The following is a 21,237-nucleotide window of genomic DNA, read 5'->3' as shown; positions in this document are numbered from 1 at the left end:
TAACCTTTCTATTTAATTTAGTCATGATTAGGTAAAATCAATTCAAATACATTTATGTAAACTTCATTTACATAATATATGTAAATTACAAGGTTTTATATCTTAAACAAACTCAATTCAATTACGTTTTATATTCTAATAATTTATACAATGAATATTTTATATTCTAATAAAAGTGATATGGAGTTAAGGATAATTTAGCCAATAGTATTTTTTTTTTAAAGAAAAACAACATGAGTGTATTTTGTAACTATGGAGTGTGAAATTAGTAGTTTTTGTAATTTATATTAGAAGGCTAATCGGACCCACCCAACCCAAACAAAAATAAGGGTTTGTTTCCCCCTCTTCAAAAACTTAGTTTCTTCAACGCAATACATCGCTTGTTCTATGAAGAACCCGTTCCATTCCATGGAAAAGGAAAATAAAATAAATAGTAGTAAGAGGAAGAAAACGTCGACATCGCATTCGGCAACGGTAGATACAAACACCATCAATAATTTCCCCGATGATATACTAACTCACATAATCTCTTTTCTTCCAATCAAAGATGCTTTCAGAACCACCGTTCTCTCGAAGAGATGGCTACCGTTGTGCCACTCACTCTCCGATATCGACATCGATGATAAAGGCGTGAAAAATGAAGAGGACTTGATTCAGTTCCGCCATATGTTGGACGCCGTTATGTTTTCCACACGCTCTCAGGACCGTACCTTCAAATCTTTTACACTCTGGTGTGGTTCCAGCCTCTGGGATGCTAAGGCTGATTGTTTCACCATCGATAAATGGATCGAAGCAGCAACAGGACGCGGTGTTGAGCATCTCTATCTATACTTGTTTGAAAATCCTTTGGCACCTACCATTTTCAGCTGCAAAACACTTGTGGTTCTGAGTTTGACATATATTCGTGTTGCTGATATGTTTGATTGTTCTGTTCATCTTCCTTTGCTGAAAACCCTACATCTGATTTCCGTTTGTTTCCAAGATACGGTGGATTTCATGAAATTCCTTTCTGGATGTCCCAAATTGGAAGATTTAATTACAATTGGTGTAAAGCCTCTTGTTACAACTATTGAAGCAAATGGCGGTGTTCCAGCGGAAAGGTACATTAAAAGTATGTCTAAATTGGTCGAGGCCAGAATCGTTTTATTCGCTGTTCCGTTCAGAGCACTCTAGAATGCCCAGGTTCTACATGTAATTGGGGTATGATAATGATACGTCCTCATTTATCATCAATATTATATTATTACATTAAATCAACATTCTAATCATTGAAATCATAAGGATTTGTCAATTCAGTCAGCATTCTAATTCAATTTAGTCCCTTTGCTAAATTTTGCACCACAATTTTAAATGATTTAGGTTTATCTCTATCTCACAATACCTAAATCTAAAAATTTGACTAAATTAATAGAACTAAGTTTCTATTTCATAAACTTGAAGAACTAAATTGACAAATCCTTATAATTTTAAGGACTAGAATGCTAAAATGATTGATGTTGTTCCTTTTAGTTTGTTTTTATAATTCTCATTGTGCTGTGCAGATGGGAAAGACTATTGACAATGAAGAAATCAATTCATATTACAAATGGTTTCCCGTGTTTGAAAACTTAACCGACCTTCGACTTTGTTGGACTCAATACATTCATAATTGGGAAGAGGTTATGGAAATGCTAAAATATTGTCCCAAACTTCAAGCTCTTAAAATTAAAAAGGTTTGTTTGTCACAACAATGGATAGTCACTAGTTTCTACTTGTTCTTCTCTTTTCTTCGTGTCTTTTTACAAATCCTATTTTGTTTCATTTACAGTCAACGGATTCATCAACCAAAGCGGATTGGAAATACCCATGCCATGTTCCTGAATGTGTCACATCTCGCCTAACAACATGTAGAATTGAAAACTATGAAGCTTTTGAAGCTGATTTTCGATTTGCAACATACATTTTGCAGAATGCGAGACTCTTACAAGTTATGACCATTTTCCGTACTCTTGACCTGAAACCAATGGGGAGCCCCCATTTTTCAGAAGATATATCCTCCTGTCCTACAATCTCTCCCACGTGTAAGCTGGAAGTGATATGAATATTTCTAGTTCTTAGATACATATAATGGTCCTCCAATTCTAGCATGCACTTGATAACTATGTAATGTATGTTTCACCTAGCATTTTCTGTTACCAAATTGCTTGAGTAGAACCATTTGTGGCTGCTGCAATATAGTAATTATATATTTTGCATTTGTGACCTTGAATATTGGATTTGTTTTGAAAAGATCTGTTGCCTCTTTGGTTGCAGCCTACATTCCATTGCACAAATCACTCATTTAACCATTTAATCTCGATGTGTTTAGATATTTTGACTCTAGAATTGCTGCTTGGCTGTAATGTAATTGAATCGACTTGTTAGTGTGCGCTCAATTTTCTGCATGGCTTCTTGTTCTGTTATATTATCACTGGTATTCTTCAATTCATCGACCAACTTATCATTCTTAGAAAAATTTCACGAATATTTTCATGCTTGCATGGTTCAATTAACACCAACTGTCTATTAAAATTAGATCTGCTCCATCATGTTTTGAGCATAATTTTCTAAGTTTCATTTGTTGATATAGCGTGGAATTTTTTTTTTGAGATCTGGTATCTGCTCATATTGACTTATTTAAAACAAAGATTTTTATTGAGTACATTTTTGTTCCTGGTTTTTTTTAAATCAATTTTTTTTCTTCTGTTGTTGTAGCAAAAAAATTCTCTAATATTTCCACACCACTGGATTTTAAACGTGGTGCAACCAAACTTGTAAATTGTTGATTGGATTTCCTTCCAACGTAGTTCGACCTAGATCTTGATACCGTTTATTGGCACATCCTTTATTATAAAAGCTAGAGTTGTCAAGCTATCATGTTTGCCCTAATCACTAGCTTTTTTTCTCTCCTAAGCATGTATATGATCTCAGCCGTTGATTTAAATTCATTGCTAATCTAATCTCAGCCGTTGATTCAAAGGCTATGTTTCAAACTACTCATTTCCTCTCTCATACAGATATGTCATAATGTCCATTAAAAACGTAGTTAATGCTAATCAAATCACCATAACTCCCAACTATTACCATCTCCTACCATTGTCATCTCCCGCTAATCAAATCACCATAACTCCTAACGATTACCATCTTCTATCATTATCATCTCCCACCATTATCGTCTCCTACCATCATTTTTTATCTACAGAAACTCTTAACGAATGCTAAAGGTGAAGTTTCCCCCAAATTTCCCGTAGATATGCGTTTTAAGGTAAGGTTTCCCCCAAATTTTTACCACTAAAGTTAAATGTTCGTTCTTCACAGTGCATGTACAAAATCAGGTTTGTTTCACTTGATGATTTAATCTTTTTCTATTTAAATAAGATGAACGGATTCCGTAAACTTTTTCTGTCTAACTTCTAGGATGTCGGAGAACTGCAACCATTCTTCGTTGCTGAATATTTCTACGAGCTACCAGAGCAATGGCACTTACTAGAAGGTGATGGGAATACTCATAACGTCATGTTCAACAAATCAGTTTGTCGGCCGTTGTTGACAGATGGTTGGAGTGCATTGCAATTATTCTACGAGTTTAGTGGAAGTAAGATTATTGCTTTCCAGTACCTTGGTGGAAGTAGATTTCAAATCTTTGTTTTTGCTCATAACATTACACTAGCTGATTATCCACCCTATCATTCCATGAGTGCGGCAGCATCATGTTATTGTACCTTTGAAGTTCCTATCGTTGGATATCGATCGACGAAATCACCGAAGGTTGTTTATTGTTTTTTTGTTGCTATTCAATTAGATATATGCTATAATAAACGATTTTTGCATGTCATTAACAGTTTTTTTTAGGAACTACCTGATACTTTTGGCAAATTCCTTAGAGTGAAACATCACGATTACGTCATGTTGTGCGGACCTTATGACAATATAATTCCTGTGAGACTAAAATATACAGACGACCCCATACCAAATGTGATGTTCGGAACCTTAGAGTGAAACATCACGATTACGTCATGTTGTGCGGACCTTATGATAATATAATTCCTGTGAGACTAAAATATACAGACGACCCCATACCAAATGTGATGTTCGGAAAAGGTTGGACAAGTTTTTGTGCTGCCAATGGTATTGAGGGCGGAGACGTGTTGATTTCCAAGTGCAAGTGAGTCATGGACAAAAAATATGTTATCGTATCCAAGCGTTGATAAACACATGACTGAAGTTTTTTATTAGTAATAGTTTAAGTTTTTCTTTGAAAGAAAGAATAATTTAGTTTTTATTTTCAAATATTATCAGCTTTGCATAGGTAAAAAAAGGCAACAAAAAAAGTACGTAATGCGGTTTATGTTATTGTCTTTCCAGTTTAGTTTGCTCTCTTTTTCGTGCCGTAGCATCTTTAATTTTCTGTTTAGTGGCAAAAAATATATTGCATCACAAAAAAATTGATGAAATCGTAGTTGATTGTAATTGAAAACTTTTATGCAGTATGCACAAATTGCTCTGCCAATTACTACGTATTGAAAGCATTCATGACTGTAATGATGATATTAACAAAATACTTTCTTAGAAAAATACATTTAATTTGCACTAATTGCTTTTATGTCTGCAATAAATAGGAATTACAACCAATAGAATACTATAGTCATTCACATTAAAAACACGCGAGTGAATATACCTAGCTATAATTCCTTTACAAAAAACTTTCTTAGAAAAATACATTTAATTTGCACTAATTGCTTTTATGGCTGCAATAAATAGGTAGTAATTGCTTTTAATAAGAATTATTTTTAATAGAAAAACTTTCTTCGAATAAGAATTGCTTTTAATTGCTTTTATGCAGTATGCACTAATTGCTCTGCCAATTACTACGTATTGAAAGTATTCATGACTGCAATGATGATATTAACAAAAAACTTTCTTAGAAAAATGTATTTAATTTGCACTAATTGCTTTTATGTCTGCAATAAATAGGAATTACTACCAATAGAATACTATAGTCATTCACATTAAAAGCACGGGAGTGAATATACCTAGCTATAATTCCTTTACAAAAAACTTTTTTAGAAAAATACATTTAATTTGCACTAATTGATTTTATGGCTGCAATAAATAGGTAGTAATTGCTTTTAATAAGAATTATTTTTAATAGAAAAACATAGAAATGGCTACAATCACTTAAAAATGTTGGAATTTATTTGTCGAGTCCTGTGTTCTCGCATGGTCAGTTGTACGTTGCAATTTCCAGGGTCATTTCAAGACAGGGTTTGAAAATACTAATCGTTGATGGAGATGGAGAGAGTACTGATACGACCTCAAATGTTGTTTATGGCGAAGTCTTTCGTAATGTATCTTGATGGTTAATGTTCAAAACTTTTTGTAATGTATGTTACCAGTTGATTTTGTTGCTATTGTTGTCTTAGGAGAGAACATATTTTTAAATTGCTATAAAACTTCTATTAACTAAATCTGTTTTACATTATTGCGATTGATTCGATTAACTTCTACATGGTATGACCCGTGCGATAGCACGGGTCGATGGTCTAGTTTAATAAAACCCTAAACTCAAACAGTTTTAATTTTACTCACACAATTTAAACACAGTATGTCTGCACAAGGAATTTAAACACCGATGCCTTTTGCAATTCTCTTCAAATTCTCACCTTCCCATGAGATTGAGAAAAGGCATTGAAGAAAAGAAATAGTTTGAATTGATTCCAAACTAGTTATGTTGAAATTGTCTTGGTCTTAATAATATATGCTCACACTTTCATTTTAACACAATGGATCCAATGCTAGAATATTCCTGAGAAATTTTCTTAAAGCTTCTATTAAACCAACAATATTATAATGATAATAATTCAAATCACTCGTTAGAAGTGCTTCTGATTCTTGTATACCTAAAATCCCTTCACACAATGACATTGGATTGTTGGCTTTTCTGACTTCTTACTATTTTTTCTACAAAAAGGCAAACCAGCTGCGATTATATAAGAAATCAAAGACTGGAATAATTATACATTCCATTAATTTTCAGCCTTCAAGCACATATTTGGCGGATCATTATATATTGTTAATACAACAGGCCATGTGCTATGTGAAAGACTCGTATTAAACCCATCACTTGCTAACCTAAGCCTGATGTTACGAGTTTCACGAGCAAAATTTGAATGTTTTGCATCAAAGTCTTTCTATACTTGGGCATCGACCGAATGCCTTAACTTCCCATCCCTTGAACGCTTTTCTGCACAACACCTCAACGTGTTGGCAGTGTTTGAATAAGCTATTTCTCATGTTTGGTTTACCACAATGGATCCAATGCTAGCATAGGAAATCCTTTGCAGTGTTTGAATAAGCTATTTCTCATGTTTGGTTTATCCACAAAGGTCTTAATATTATCCTGACGTTGCTAATGGCAGTGTTTGAATATCTTTCATTATCATGTTTGGTTTACCAAAAACAAATAAGCTACTATTATAAGCCTATAAGGGAGCTAAGGTAGTAAGTACTTTTAAGGAATTATAAATCTGATAAATGAATCATTAAAGAATTTAACAAAAGATAATATTATATTGTATTATATTATATTATATACGTTTTAGAGTTTTTTAAATTGACAACTGGAAGGATAAATTCAAATGAAAGTTAGAAACCAATAATTAGAATATAAAACTACTATTGTATATTAGAAATAGTACCTTTTCAATTTTCAACTAAAATACATGCTAAAGCAAAATCAAAATAGAATTTTCATTTTTTAGGAAGCTAAAGTAAAATATTAGCTTAAGCATGTATGAAACATAGAACCAAAGAAGTTAAAAACTTGAAAACAATCCCTGAACACACCAATGCAAAGAAGCAAGAACGTATAGCAACATAGAGAAGCAAGAATGCAACCTTATGTTTCAAGAAGTTAATAATCGATTACAAATTACTACAAGAACAGTTATATTTTTTTTTTTTGTTTCTAAGAATCAAGTTCTCTATTTTTATTTTTTTGACATTTTTTTGAATCGGTGAACAACAAAGGAACAAACTACATCATAAAAGGTTCAAGTGGCTTGGGATAGTCCCAGATAGTGAACAAACATAAAACAACAACAGGGCAAAAGAAAAATTGTCACCGTAGGTTTGAGTATATATATTATTATTATTAAATATTAATATATTATATGTTCGATAATTTTTTATTTTTTTTTAATTATGTTTGAGGGATGATTTGTTTTTTGGTGAATAAGTTTAGCCACCAAAAATTTGATGTTGTGAAATTCTTATGCAACATTGAAGAATTGTAACCTTTTCTTAAAACTAATGTAACAATCTAAAATTGTCCTTAAAATTATCAAGGGGACAATTATCAAATATTTGCAAAAAAAATAATAGTGACACATTAAAAACATCCCAAAAAATATTTAAGAAGACAATTAGAGATAGTTGAAAAATAATACTCCCTCTGTTTCACAATACTTTGAAGGTGAGAAAAAACACAAGAAGGGGGGGTTGAATTGTGTTTTGAAAAATTCTTCAATTCTCCTAAAAACTGAACACACTGATCAGAAGCTAAGTGAGACAGCTTCTGAAGTGATAATCAGAATCTAAATGCAGCGGAATAAAACAGAGAGAGAGAAGAAGAACGACACAAAGCAATTATACTGGTTCCTTCCACAATCCGGAAGTAGTCCAGTCCCCCTTGCACTTCCAAGGAGATTTCACTAAGAGTAATATCTGATTACAATTGCTCAAGCACACAAGCAAGAGACTTCCTTTGCTCAAGCACACAAGCTAGAGACTTCCTTTGCTCAAGCACACAAGCTAGAGACTTCCTTTGCTCAAGAACACAATCAAGAGACTTCCTAACTAAACAAAATTACACATAAAATTGTTTAAGGTTGAACACTTGATATACAATCAGAGGTGCTCACAATACAAATCAGATACAGACTCAATGGACTTAAGAATTTCTAAGATATGACTTTGAGACACAGAAATTCTAAGTGAATGCAGAACAATTTCAGCAGAGGTTTGGCACTTGTAAAAATATTGAGAGTCTGTCGTTCAGCATTGCCAAATCTCTAGGTCTTCACTCCTTTATATAGAGGTGTGAAAGAGACGTTGTGAAATTGCCAGCACACCAAAGAGTCGTTGTTGAAGCTTGATCTTTCACCTTTGATCTTTTGCCTGATTTGGTTGTTATCCTATGAAGAACTAATTTGAAATCCATTCCTTATCCAAAGGAACATCTATGCAGGCGAAGCCGTATTCTGGAGCTGTTTTCTTGTCTTGTAGCGTGGACACAAAACAGAGTAGTGGAGAACGTGGTTGTACAATTCGTACAAATGTCAACGCTTTCGTCCAAATTGCAAGCACATGCCTTCAAACACCTTTGAAATGACCGTTGCAAAATTCCACTAATCCTTTGTTGTGTTTTCGAATCCAATAGACAGCTTTTGCAGTGATAATTCTTCAATTCTTGAATCTTTGCAAATCTAATTGATATTCAGCTTTTGGTGAAATGGTTTCTGATGAGGCAGCTTCTGCAGCTTCTGATGATGCAGCTTCTGATGATATGACTTCTGGACCTCTTGTCTTCAGGAGCACTATTCTTCAGGAGCACTGTTCTTACTTCAGAAGCGACTTAACTTCAGGAGCGCTTTTTCTCTTCAGTAGCAAGTTGCCTTCAGGAGCGTCCAAGCTTCAAATTTTGTTGTTTCCTTTGCTCTTTATTTGCTCATTCAGAACCAATGATGATGTAACTTTTTAATTATGGTCCTGTATACTTGAACAAATATTAGCTAGTCCAATTTACAATTTTTAATACCTTGTTATCATCAAAACTCTTTAAGGTTCATTGTTAAACACATTTTGTTCCAACAATCTCCCCCTTTTTGATGATGACAAACAAAAGTATTTAAAAATTGATCAATTGTTGTTAATCTAATTAACAAGATGACTTTGGGGTTCTGAGGTTTGTAAGCTCAGAATCTGAGGTTTGTAAGCTCAAACTCCCCCTGAGTCTGATAGTCTTTAAGGTGAGGTTTGTAAGCTCCCCCTAAGTTCTATCCAGGTTAATTAAATTCATTTTTCGCACAATAAAATTATCAGAGCTTAAAAAAAATATCATTGAAAGAATTAACTTATAGATAAGAAGAATGGTTCAATTAATTTTACTTGAATTTTGATACTCCTTCTTTCGTTCATAGCTTATACCAATAAGGTAAAAAAAAATTATAGAAGTTTTTCAAAAAATTTCAAATACCATTAATGGGGCTCAGAGCCTTTAAATACTTGTCACATATACTCCCCCTTTTGTCATTATCAAAAAAAAATGAAATAAAAGTAAATCAGAATCAGTTAAGCATTCAGAACCATTAAGCATTCAGAAGCAATAAACATTAAAGCAAGACAGTTTCAGAAGCAGATACTAAGAACTTAAAACAAACAACAAACAAAGGAAAACTCTAAGGTGTGCAACTAAGGATAGGTTTGTTGTTGTTTCTTCATCTTCTCCATTTCTTTAATTTTCTTCTGCAACTGTTCTTCAAGAAATTGTTGCCTCTGGAGAAGAGCCTGTTCCCTTTCTCTAGCCTCTTGCTGCTGCTTTGCCATCTGTTGCCTCAGAAGCTTAAACATCCTTGCGTCTCTGGTCAAGTAGTCCATTTCTGAGAAGAATGGCTTGTTTGCCAGGAGCAGTGTAGGACTTCTGACTCTGAGACTTTTCTTCAGATGCTCCATTAACTTCCTGACAGAAGCGTCCTTGCTTCTGATGCATTTAGCCTTTATATCTTCAATAAACTCAGCAGCTCGATTCTGAAGTGATACCCAGGAGTCTTCATATGCATTGGTGAGATCAATTGTCCTTCTTTGATCCACCAGATTATGCATTTGAGAAAGGATTGTGAGTAGCTCAGCATTGATATATCCAGATTCCAGGATGTTTGGGGGTGGTTGTTCAAGAGTTTCAAGGTCAGAATCACTAAGTACAAGGTTTTGAACAGGGCTAGAAACTGGAATGGTTAAGTGTTGAGTTGAGGTTGAGGTTGATGGCTGGTCAGAAGCAATGTGTGCAGTAGAGGTTAAGTCTTGGACATTGACTTGAGAGTTGTCAATATCCATGGGAGTTGGTTCTGGGGAGGGTTCAGGTAAATGTTGATGGTCAGTTTCAGTTTCAGTTGGTGATTGTTGTGGTGAAGTTGTTGTATGATTGTTGAGTTGGGGGTCAATGGTTGCTAATGGTGATTGTGGGGGTGTTGTGGGTTTATGTGGTTCAGGTGTTTGTTGATGGAGGCTTTCTGAAACAACATTTTCAGAAGCAGCTGCTTCTGGAGTTGTTTCAGAGGCTTTTTCTGAGTGTGGTTCAACATCTTCTAGTACAATCATGTTGAGGGGTTGAATGTTAAGGGGTTGAGGATGATGGCGAATGATACTATCAATGACTTTGTCTCTTCTCTCAGCCATTTCTTCTATCTTTTCATTGATAATATGACCCACTGGCTCATAAGTGCTTGTCTGAGAGGGTTTTGTGTTGGTCTTGGTTGATGTTGGATGGCTTTTTACTGGTTTTCGAAAAAGAAGTCCTATGGGTATATCATCATCAGAATCAGAAGATGATGATAATGAGGTTTCTAAGGAAGTTAAAGGAGAGTCACTGGATATCTCATGTATTACCGGTTCTGAATGTTTAACTGTTCTCTTCTGATTATCTTCAGCAGTACCAGGTATGTTAAGAAGTTGTGAAGCCTCTGTTATAACCATCTCTTGAAGATCAGAAGCAATCTCTAAAGCTTTTCCAATAGCTTCAGAAGCAGTAGTAGCAGCTTCTGCTTTCTCAGTAACATGAGGAAAGTCCTTGGTCCTCCTTACTGCTGGCTTCCTCTTCTTCTTTGGTATTGCAGGTTGATCAAGAGCTATACCAACATCCAGGATCAACCTTGAATCCATGTCTTCAATAGTTTCTTCAATTGATGGTACTGAGGAACCACCAATCTTGAGCTTGTCAGAAGAAACTTTTGTTTTCTTAACAGACTTTTCAACCTCCAGATACTCTTCTGCAGTCATCTTTCTCTTTGATTTTCTACCTCTGGCTCGTGGCAGTGCACCACCATACATCTCCTCAGGTACATCTTCCAACCTGATTCTTTCATTGGTTGCCTCAAAGTGCTCCTTGATGTAGTACATCTGCACATCAAGAGGATCCTTCTTGCAGATGGGAGGAAAGTCTTTCATGAGATCAGACTTTGCATTGGATTCATTCAAATCAGTTTCAAGCTTGGTGACCTCACTGATTAGCTTCATATTTTTGAGTGTATGAGCATTGATGAACTTCCCAGTCTTAGTGTCAAGTATCTTATCTGTGAAGGCTTCAACTCTGCTTAATCTGTCCAAAACTCCTCCTTGATAGAATATTTCTGATAAGAGCCTTCCATAAGGAACCCAGGGTCTGTCCTGCAGCTGACTCTTTTTCAGACATTCTATCAGATACTTGAACATGTATTTTGGCACATTCACCTTTTCCTGTTTGATGAAGTGTTGGAGAAAGCCTTCTGAGCCAAATTTGGTTTCTCACTTCCACCACATGGAAGCAAATTCTCATTCTGAATCTTCAGAAGCATCTTCTTTTCCATGTTCAAGTCAGCATATTTTCCTTCCTTTGTGGAATTGTATATAACCAAATTAGCTTTTTCTTTCCAAATGCGTTCTTCAGCAGCACTTGAAAGATCAATTCCAGAGTATTTTCCAGAAGCTTCTACACCAAGTATAGCTTCTATTTGCCATTCAGCAATCCTTACTGGAATTCCACGGATACTTGACCTGATTTCAACACCAGTAAATGGCTCAAGTCCCATTTCTTCTCTCGTCTTCCCTTCCAGTTCTGGATAAAGCAAAACCATTTGCCTTTCTTCAGCTATAGATGCTTCTTTGTCGAATACCTTAGCTCTCACCCAGAAGTGTCTAACCATGGCTTCGTATGTTAGTCCATTCAACATTTTGAAGTATGGCAAAAGACCTTGCACTTCGTAGTAGTTTCTGATCCAACACGTATGAAATGCTAGAGATGCAAAATCTATTGGATTTTCTATTTGAACCAGCAGTTCCCATTCTTCTAGTTTCATGCTTCTTCCTCTGTAGTCATATTCAGGGACCATCCGTGAAGTAGATACTGAACCTTCTCGTTGCGAACTTGATGATGCCATTTGATGATGTTTGAAGAAGATTTGAAGAAGATGAAGATTTTAGGGTTCTAGGTTTGAGAGAATGCGCTTACTTCGCACTAACAGGTTTGAGAGCAAATGTGTTTGTTGTGAGTGAGTAGTGTGTGAATTGGCAAAGTGTTAAAAGTAAAACGATTGCAATTCAAAAGAGACAAACAAACATAATATTAATGACAAAATTGGGGGCGCGTGAAAAGTACTTTCAAAGCTATTAAATCATCATTGCCCTTTTAGTTATACACCAACACATACAGGCCACGTCAGAAGTTCACAGAGTAACTACCAAGTTAGTGGGCCAGAAGTTACTTTAAAAAGTAACTCCCAACGTTTCCACTAATTCAACTATTCAGAAGCAAAAAATCCAGCTTCTGGACTTCAGATGTTGACGTCATCATCAGAAGCGAGTTTTCCTCAGAACCTCAATAAAGAGCTTCTGATGGACTACTGCTTCTGAACTAACTTCAGAACCTAAAATCCTATTCAGGAGCAAGCAATCATTTAATCAGACACAAAGTGCATGTTCAAATTTTTCTTTATAAAATCAAATCTTTCAACAGTTAAAGGCTTAGTAAATATATCAGCCCATTGATTTTCAGTATCAATGAATTGTATATCTAAAATTCCTTTTTGAACATAATCTCTGATAAAATGGTGTTTGATTTCAATGTGTTTAGCTCTTGAATGCAAAATTGGATTTTTAGATAAACAAATAGCAGCAGTATTATCACAATAAATGGGAATACTGTTAGCAGTTATCTGATAGTCTTCCAACTGATGTTTCATCCAAAGTAGTTGTGTACAACAACTTGCAGCTGAAATGTATTCTGCTTCTGCTGTAGACATAGCAATAGTTGTTTGTCTTTTGCTAGCCCAGGATATAAGATTATCTCCCAGAAATTGACAATTGCCACTGGTTGACTTTCTTTCAATCCTATCACCAGCATAATCAGCATCACAGAATCCAATTAGCTTATAATCTAAGGATTTCCTATAAAGGAGTCCAAGATTAGTTGTTCCTTTCAAATACCTGAAGATTCTCTTGACAGCAGTCATATGAGATTCTCTAGGATCTGATTGGAATCTTGCACACAAGCATACACTAAATAAAATATCTGGCCTAGATGTAGTAAGGTATAACAAAGAACCAATCATACCTCTATACAGCTTCTAGTCAACTTTAGCTCCTTCATCTTCTTTGCTCAAGGTGCACGTAGGGTGCATTGGAGTGTTCATCACTTTACAATCATTAAGCTTGAACTTCTTCAGAAGCTCCTTTGTATACTTAGATTGATGAACATAGACTCCATCTTTGCATTGATTAATTTGAATGCCCAGGAAGAACTTCAGCTCTCCCATCATGCTCATTTCAAATTCATCCTGCATTAACTCAGAAAATTCCTTGCAAAGAGATGCATTAGTAGAACCAAATATTATATCATCAACATATATTTGCACAACAAGAATATCTTTCCCAAGGGTCCTTCTGAAGAGTGTTGTATCAACCTGTCCTCTTTTAAAATCATTCTTGATTAAGAAATTACTTAGTCTATCATACCAAGCTCTAGGAGCTTGTTTCAAGCCATATAGTGATTTCTTCAGTTTAAAAACATGGTCAGGATATTTAATATCCTCAAATCCAGGAGGTTGCTTGACATACACTTCTTCTTCTATGACACCATTGAGAAATGCACTCTTGACATCCATTTGATATAATATTATGCCATGATTAACTGCATAGGAAAGAAGTAACTTGATTGCTTCCAATCTTGTAACTGGAGCAAAAGTTTCAGTGTAATCAATGCCTTCTTGTTGACTATACCCTTGTGCAACAAATCTGGCTTTGTTTCTTGTTACTTCACCTTGCTCATTCAGCTTGTTTCTGAATACCCATTTTGTTCCAATAATATTCTTGTGCTGAGGTTTGGGTACCAGATCCCACACATCATTTCTTTGAAATTGATTCAACTCTTCTTGCATAGCTAGGATCCATCCATCATCTGAAAGTGCTTCATCAACTGTTGTAGGTTCAATCATTGAGATTAGTCCAATCATTGACTCTACTTGTCTGAAATGTGATCTGGTTCTTCTTGGACTATCTTTGTTTCCAATGATTAGCTCCTCAGGATGTGAAGACTTGTGTTTGAATGTGTTTCTGGGAGGATCTGCTTGATGTGAGCCATCTTATGCTTCATAAGAAGCAGTTTCATCTTGCGCTTCTGATGTGGGTTCAGCTTCTGGACTATCTTCAGATTCAGCTATCTGATCAGGTTCTGGAGTAACTTCAGGAACCTGTATCTCTGCAAAACTTTCATCTTGCTTTGAAGTTTTATCTTCAAGCTCCTTGTCATCAAATTTAACGTGCATAGATTCTTCAACACAGAGTGTTTCTGAATTATACACTCTGTATGCCTTTGACCTTTCAGAGTAACCTAAGAAGATTCCTCTTTGGGCCTTGGCATCAAATTTCTTTAGGTAGAGCTTGTTGTTCAGAATGTAACATGTACATCCAAATTCATGAAAGTAAGACATATTGGGTTTTCTTCCTTTAAAGAGTTCATATGATGTTTTCTCCAAAATAGGTCTGATATAGATCCTGTTTTGAACATAACATGCTGTATTCACTGCTTCTGCCCAAAAATGTTTAGCCAAATTATTTTCATGGATCATGGTTCTGGCCATTTCTTGTAAAGTTCTATTCTTTCTCTCTACAACCCCATTTTGTTGTGGAGTTCTAGGAGAAGAGAATTCATGGATGATTCCATGTTTTTCACAAAAAGCTTCAAATGGCTCATTTTCAAATTCTCCACCATGATCACTTCTGATTTTCAAAATCTTTGACTCTTTTTCAGTTTGAATTTGTGTGCAGAAGTTACTGAATACCTCATATGCATGATCCTCACTTTTCAGAAATTTCACCCAAGTCCATCTGCTGTAATCATCAACAATGACTAATCCATATTTACTTCCATATAAGGATGCAGTACTCACTGGTCCAAATAAATCAATATGGAGTAATTCTAAAGGTCTTGAAGTTGAAACAATGTCTTTGGTTTTAAAAGATGATTTCACAATTTTCCCTCTCTGACATGCACCACAGAGTGCATCTGAATGATAGTCAATGTCTGGTAGCCCTTTCACAAGTTGTAACTTACTAAGCTTAGAGATTAACCTCCAGTTAGCATGTCCCAACCTTCTGTGCCACATCCATTTCTTATCATTCACTGATAGTAGGCAAATCACCTTCTGATCAGCCAGTTCAGAAAAATTGATTTTATAGACATTGTCAACTCTCTTTCCCTTGAACACAATGGATTTTTCTTCCTTGTTGATTACTGTACAGTTGGGTTTTTCAAAAAGCACATCATAACCATTATCACAAAATTGACTAATGCTCAAAAGGTTATGTTCAAGACCATCTACCAACCATACATTATTAATTGAGGTAGAGGAATTACCAATAGTTCCTGTACCTATGATCTTGCCTGACTGGTTGCCTCCAAACTTCACATTTCCTCCCTCTTTCATTGTTAGGCTGAGGAACATGGACTTGTCTCCTGTCATGTGTCTTGAGCAACCGCTGTCTAGGTACCATGATCTTTGCTCTGGCACTGCTCTTAGACATACCTGCATCATTGACATTTTTAGATTTAGGTACCCATTGTCCTATGGGTCCTGGAAGGTTAGTACTTAAGGCTTTTGATGTAAGTTTTTTCCTACATGTCATATAACTATGTACACGTGAGTATATATAGGATCGTTTCCACAGGGAGTTACGTTTATTATAAGCATTTTCACAATAGTTCACATTAAGGGTTTGGATATAATTTGTTTGTTTGTAACACTATATCCACAGATGACATAAAAGTAAAAACGAGAGGGTATCGAAATATTTCGCTTGCGGTATAAGATAACGAGCAAGCATAACATTAGCAATCTCTCGATCGATTAACAGATTCTAGCTTTATAACCAATATTATTACAATCATTTCTACAATATCCTTCGTGTCCAAAGCGACATCGTTATTTCCAAGTTAGCGTTTAAACATTCGTGTCCAAATTCCTTAAACGATAACAAAGTCGATCGAATAACTTAATCGACCGTGTCCAGCCTGATTAAGTATCTGAAAGCATTAAAATCTTGATTACAAGTAATTATCAAAGGTTTACGAACTTGTCAAGAGTGATATAACATAAGATAGATTGTTATTCTAGTTCTAGATTCAAGAGTTTGTGTCCAAATCATCTTGAATCTCTTTGAAAGCATTAAAAGCAAGAATAACAACAATATTGAATCATTAAGCTAGAACCTTATATATTAAAAGATCAAAAGATTACATAATAGCTTGGTTGTTACCTCAATACTACAAAGAAGGTGATAGTTACACATAGACATGTAAACTAATGCAAGGAATGAAGGAAAGATGAAGATTCCATGCCAAGATCCTTGATGTCTCAATGAATCTAGGGTTGAATCTACTCCTTAATCACTTGCTTTGTGTTTCTCTCTATGAAATAGCTCTAACCTCTCTCTAGAAATGTATAAAATGTTTCAATGGAATAGTGAATAGTCCTAGAGAGAGGGAAAACTTGTATTTAAATGGGCTGAAAACGTGTAATCTCGCTTAAGCGAGATACATCTCGCTCAAGCGAGAAGCCTAAATATCCAACCATGGCCAATGAAGTCTTGCCACGTAGCCCTGCTCCTTGATGAAGGTCATCTCGCGTAAGCGAGTTATACCTCGCGTAAGCGAGGTTGCTTGAAACTTAGACCGCCTTAGAATCCTACTTGAGCGACATGGAAGCGAGATGGAAAGCGAGATGCTCATCTGTTCCCTGGAGAAAGCTCGCGTAAGCGAGATGATCTCGCGTAAGCGAGATTCTAAAATTGCACAAGCGACCTGGAAACGAGTTGTAAGCGAGTGTTGAGCTTCTCCCTGGAGGAATCTCGCTTAAGCGAGATGACCTCGCGTAAGCGAGATTTGCTTGGTTTACACACTTGAGTTTTGGTCCTTGCTTGTCATTTCCTGCATAAATTGGGTAGAATTAGGCATATAAAGCATAAATGGTATAATTACAACAATTGATTGCTTTTCCGTAGATAACTTGCATAACAAGTCACTAAAAATGCCTCTTTTTCTACATGAAATATATTACTTTTGAGCACTTATCAAACTCTCCCCAACTTAGCTTTTTGTTTGTCCTCAAACAAAAGAATCAAAAGGAAACTCACAAGGCTTTGGACAAGCTTTCTAGCACAGTACCCAGCAATTCAAATCAAATAAAATTTTTCAAGTGGTGATTCAAATGTGAATGCACCGGCAAGCATGAAGTTCTCCATTATTCCTAGCACAGCTATAAATGTGAAACAAGTCCTAAGCACAAAATACACATCATAAACTTCAAAGTATAAACATAACTATCTATGAACCACACCTAACACACTTCTTTAAAAGTAAATGGAATACCAAGATAACAATGAGTAAGGTAATGAACACACATCCAACAATCATGCTAACATCCTATTTAAGTTAGGTGTTCATCCAAATATCATCTCAAAAAGCATAAAAGCATGGATCAAAAGGTCTTGCAAGGGTTATAACTTGGCCGGGCTACAAAAGAAATGTCATATGTGGGGCAATTGATCAGAAAGCCTATCAAAGAGGAACATTCTTTGTAATTCAACTTGAAATTCAAAATCTTCCCTACCAAAAATTACAACCTTTGATGATTAACAATCAAACCAATAACCTTGACAACTTATTCTATTTTTGATTTTTTTCTTTCTTTTTCTTCTTTTTCTTTTCTTTTCTTTTCTTTTTCAAATGTACAACTTTTTCTTTGATTCAATGTTGTCAGGTTATTTTACAACTTCACCAGAACTTAACATATAATGCCTCCTTTTTCTCCCCAACTTGAATACAACAAAACTCTAATTGAATGTTCCCCTATCCTAAGGCAAGGGACAAAGTACAAAAAGGTTAAGGGTTCAACAAAGTAACATTATCAAAGTCCTATAAGATTCAACCATGAACTGGATTTTTGAACAATTTCAGGCAAATTCAACAAGCATTGTGCTTATGAATATTGACAGTTCATGTTTGAGGACTTGATTCATTTGGCTCAGATTGGGGTATCAGATACTCACTCTTCTCACAAGTAGGCTTTATGTGGTCAAGTAGGTTACTCTCGATTCAAAAAGTGCCTTGATCCTTTCCATGCTTTCAAACAGTTCAAAATAATTATCAGATTTAACATAACTAAAACAAGTTAGACGGTGATTATCGGTCTCCAGCATATATATACAACAGTTTGAAGTTACCTCACATTTAGGTTAAGTACTAAGTGGTTCATAAATATTTATGTTTATGACAAGAATTAAATGAGATACATTTTATGCAAAGTACAAATTTCACATTCATAGTAAGACCTAGAACAACAGGAAACCAATACCTTGGCATTGCGCTTTCTCACAATTCATATCATTATCACTCACCTGCTTTTGCTCAATAATTGGCTCCATGGAGCACTTTAAACTTTGATGTTCATGAGCAATTTTTCTTTTGACTAAACACAAGCAAGATTAAGCAAAAAATTTCATCCAAAGCACTAAGTTAAAAACCAAACAACAAGCTAAGCTATTTAACCCAAAACGAAATTAAAATTAAACCAATGTATTGAACACCCAAAACCGTGCTCAAAAAGTATAAATTCAAAAGCGATAAATTGTTCCAGCATAAAATAAAAACATACTAAAGAGTCAAAGCAAACTAAAAAAGACAAAGCAAACTAAGCATCACTAAAAATCCAAAAGATAAAAGATGCGGGTCAGTGTGTCGCATCATCATCAACCATGTCATCAGATGGATGGAAAGTGGCTGTCCTCTCTGGATCATCATCAACACCATGATCAGCACCCGCTCCACTGCCCCCTCCTGGGTAAATTGGCCTATCCCCTGGCCACATGCAAGAGTCAGTGAACTGTGTAGGTGTGAATGCAAAACATCTCGGGTCCATATGAGCATCGTAGAGATGCGAGTAGATCCCCTGGTTGCTGCGAAAAACAGCTGCCATCTGGCTCATCATGTGCATATCTCTCTGCTCCTGTGCTTGAGCTAACTGAAAGGCTTGCTGCTGCTGTGCCTGAGCTCTCTCAACTGCTCGCTGCTCATACTGAGCCATATATGCCTGAAAAGATGAAAAATCAAAAGTACCGAACTGCTGAGGTGCATCCTGCTGTGGCATGCTCTGATGAGGATCATCCTGCTCTGGATCGTCCTGGTGAGGATCATCCTCAGGTGGAGGGATAGGTGGAGGAACAGTAGAGGAGGAGGGTAATGGCTTAATTGCAGCTTTCTTGATGTAGCCCCTAATGTAACGATCATCAATAGGAGAAACCAGCTCTTCTAAAAAAGGTTCGGTGACTGGCACCTCATGATGCTTCAGCAATCCCATAATAAAACCGGGAAAAGCAAGTCTGGTCTCTGGTCCCGCTACACCACCGAGAGCTACATGCTTCAGCTCTCTTGAAATAATCGAAGCCAGATCCACCGGCCTTCCTTTGCAAATATGCCAAATCAGAGGAGGCATTATTTTCTTTGGAGTTGTGGTGACATGGCTTTTTGGCCAGACATTATGAACTAAGAACTTAAACAGAATCCCAGCTTTTGGCCTCATATCAGTGAAGGCCGCCAAATTGCGGTTACCCGCTTTGGACTCAGTATATGTCCTACCCGGTAGCAAAATCTCCCTCTCAATCTTACCAAGATTCCAATCAGCAGCTCTCTCTCTTTCCCCATAAGGACACAAGGCAGGTGTGTCAGGGTCATCAGACTCAGGTAAGGTGTAAGGGTTGCCTAAATATTCATTAATCGCATCCCTATTGAAGCGGATGGTCTTTCCTCTAACCATGGTGGTGTAAGAAAACGCAGCATGCATTTCCTTAGCATCACAATCTGGTAAAGAATTGGCATAGAACTCTCTTAAAAGGTCCAGGTTGATTTTTGGGTAGGGGTTAATGAGTTTCTCCCACTTTCTCTCAGTGAACACAGCTGCAATGTCCGCATACTCACCCTCAGGGTTAATCCGGAAAATTTTGTCATGCCAAGTTTTCTCTTTTTTCAGCTCGAGAAATCTGGCATAGGTTTTGTTTGAGGTGTAAATGGTACGGTCCGGGTTTCTGGGTAAGGGTGCAGGACGGTCTACAACACCGGATGAGGAAGCAGTGGTTTTTCGTTTCTTGGTTGGTTGATTTTTGGGTGCCATCTGCAAAACAACCAGGAAAAAACCATATACAGTATAGAACAATAATCAGCACATGTATGGAATCCAAAAGGTTAAGGCAGATAGACTTTAAAAACAGAGGTACAGAACAATCTCGCTTGTGCCTCGCTTGAGCGAGTTGCAAGCGAGATTTTTCCAGATTTCACTTGAAGACTCGCTTACGCGAGATTTTTTTGTAAAGGATCTCGCTTAAGCGAGATTGTTCTGCACCTGCGAAAAATGACCCATTTCCAGCATAACACAACCAAAAACACAAAATTTTCAACAGAATTCAACCTCAATCCTCTACTAACCAAACCAATTCATGAAAAGGAACCAAAATCAAGACTTGTGTTCAACATTCAATCAAAACCCTTATTTTTCAAAGATTTCAAAATGGGTTAAAATATACAAACTTGAATGTTGAAAGAAATCAGTAATGATTTTGATTCATTTGCATTGTTATGAACCTAAGGAAACAGTCTCTAAACACACCAAAGTCACTAACCCTAACCCTAGCCAATTCTACACATGTTCAAGAACATGAAATTTTTAAAATAAAAACAGAGTAAAGGCATGGATTCAAACCTGTTAGTGATGATGAATGTTGTAAGATGAATGGAATGGATGCAATGGAATGCTTGAATTGAAGTTTGTGTTTATGTGTGTGAGAGAAGAGAGAAAAAGAAATTTTGATGGGAAGAAAGAAAGAAACCGTAACAAAAGGAAATGAGTGGGTGTGTGGTTAAGG

General features: G+C 36.0%; 1 pseudogene; it reads left to right on the top strand.

Moving 5' to 3' along the window:
- Positions 1-408: 408 nt before the first annotated feature.
- On the top strand, positions 409-2,268 carry LOC146921804 (F-box/FBD/LRR-repeat protein At5g56420-like; annotated as a pseudogene).
- The last annotated feature ends 18,969 nt before the right edge of the window (positions 2,269-21,237 follow it).

The sequence above is a fragment of the Medicago sativa genome, chromosome 5, assembly GCF_051527215.1.
Source record: "Medicago sativa cultivar Bolivia chromosome 5, Bolivia_mono, whole genome shotgun sequence".
Lineage (NCBI taxonomy): Eukaryota > Viridiplantae > Streptophyta > Magnoliopsida > Fabales > Fabaceae > Medicago > Medicago sativa.
Note: the sequence above shows the minus strand (reverse complement) of the source record. Positions and strands in the feature narration are given on the sequence as shown.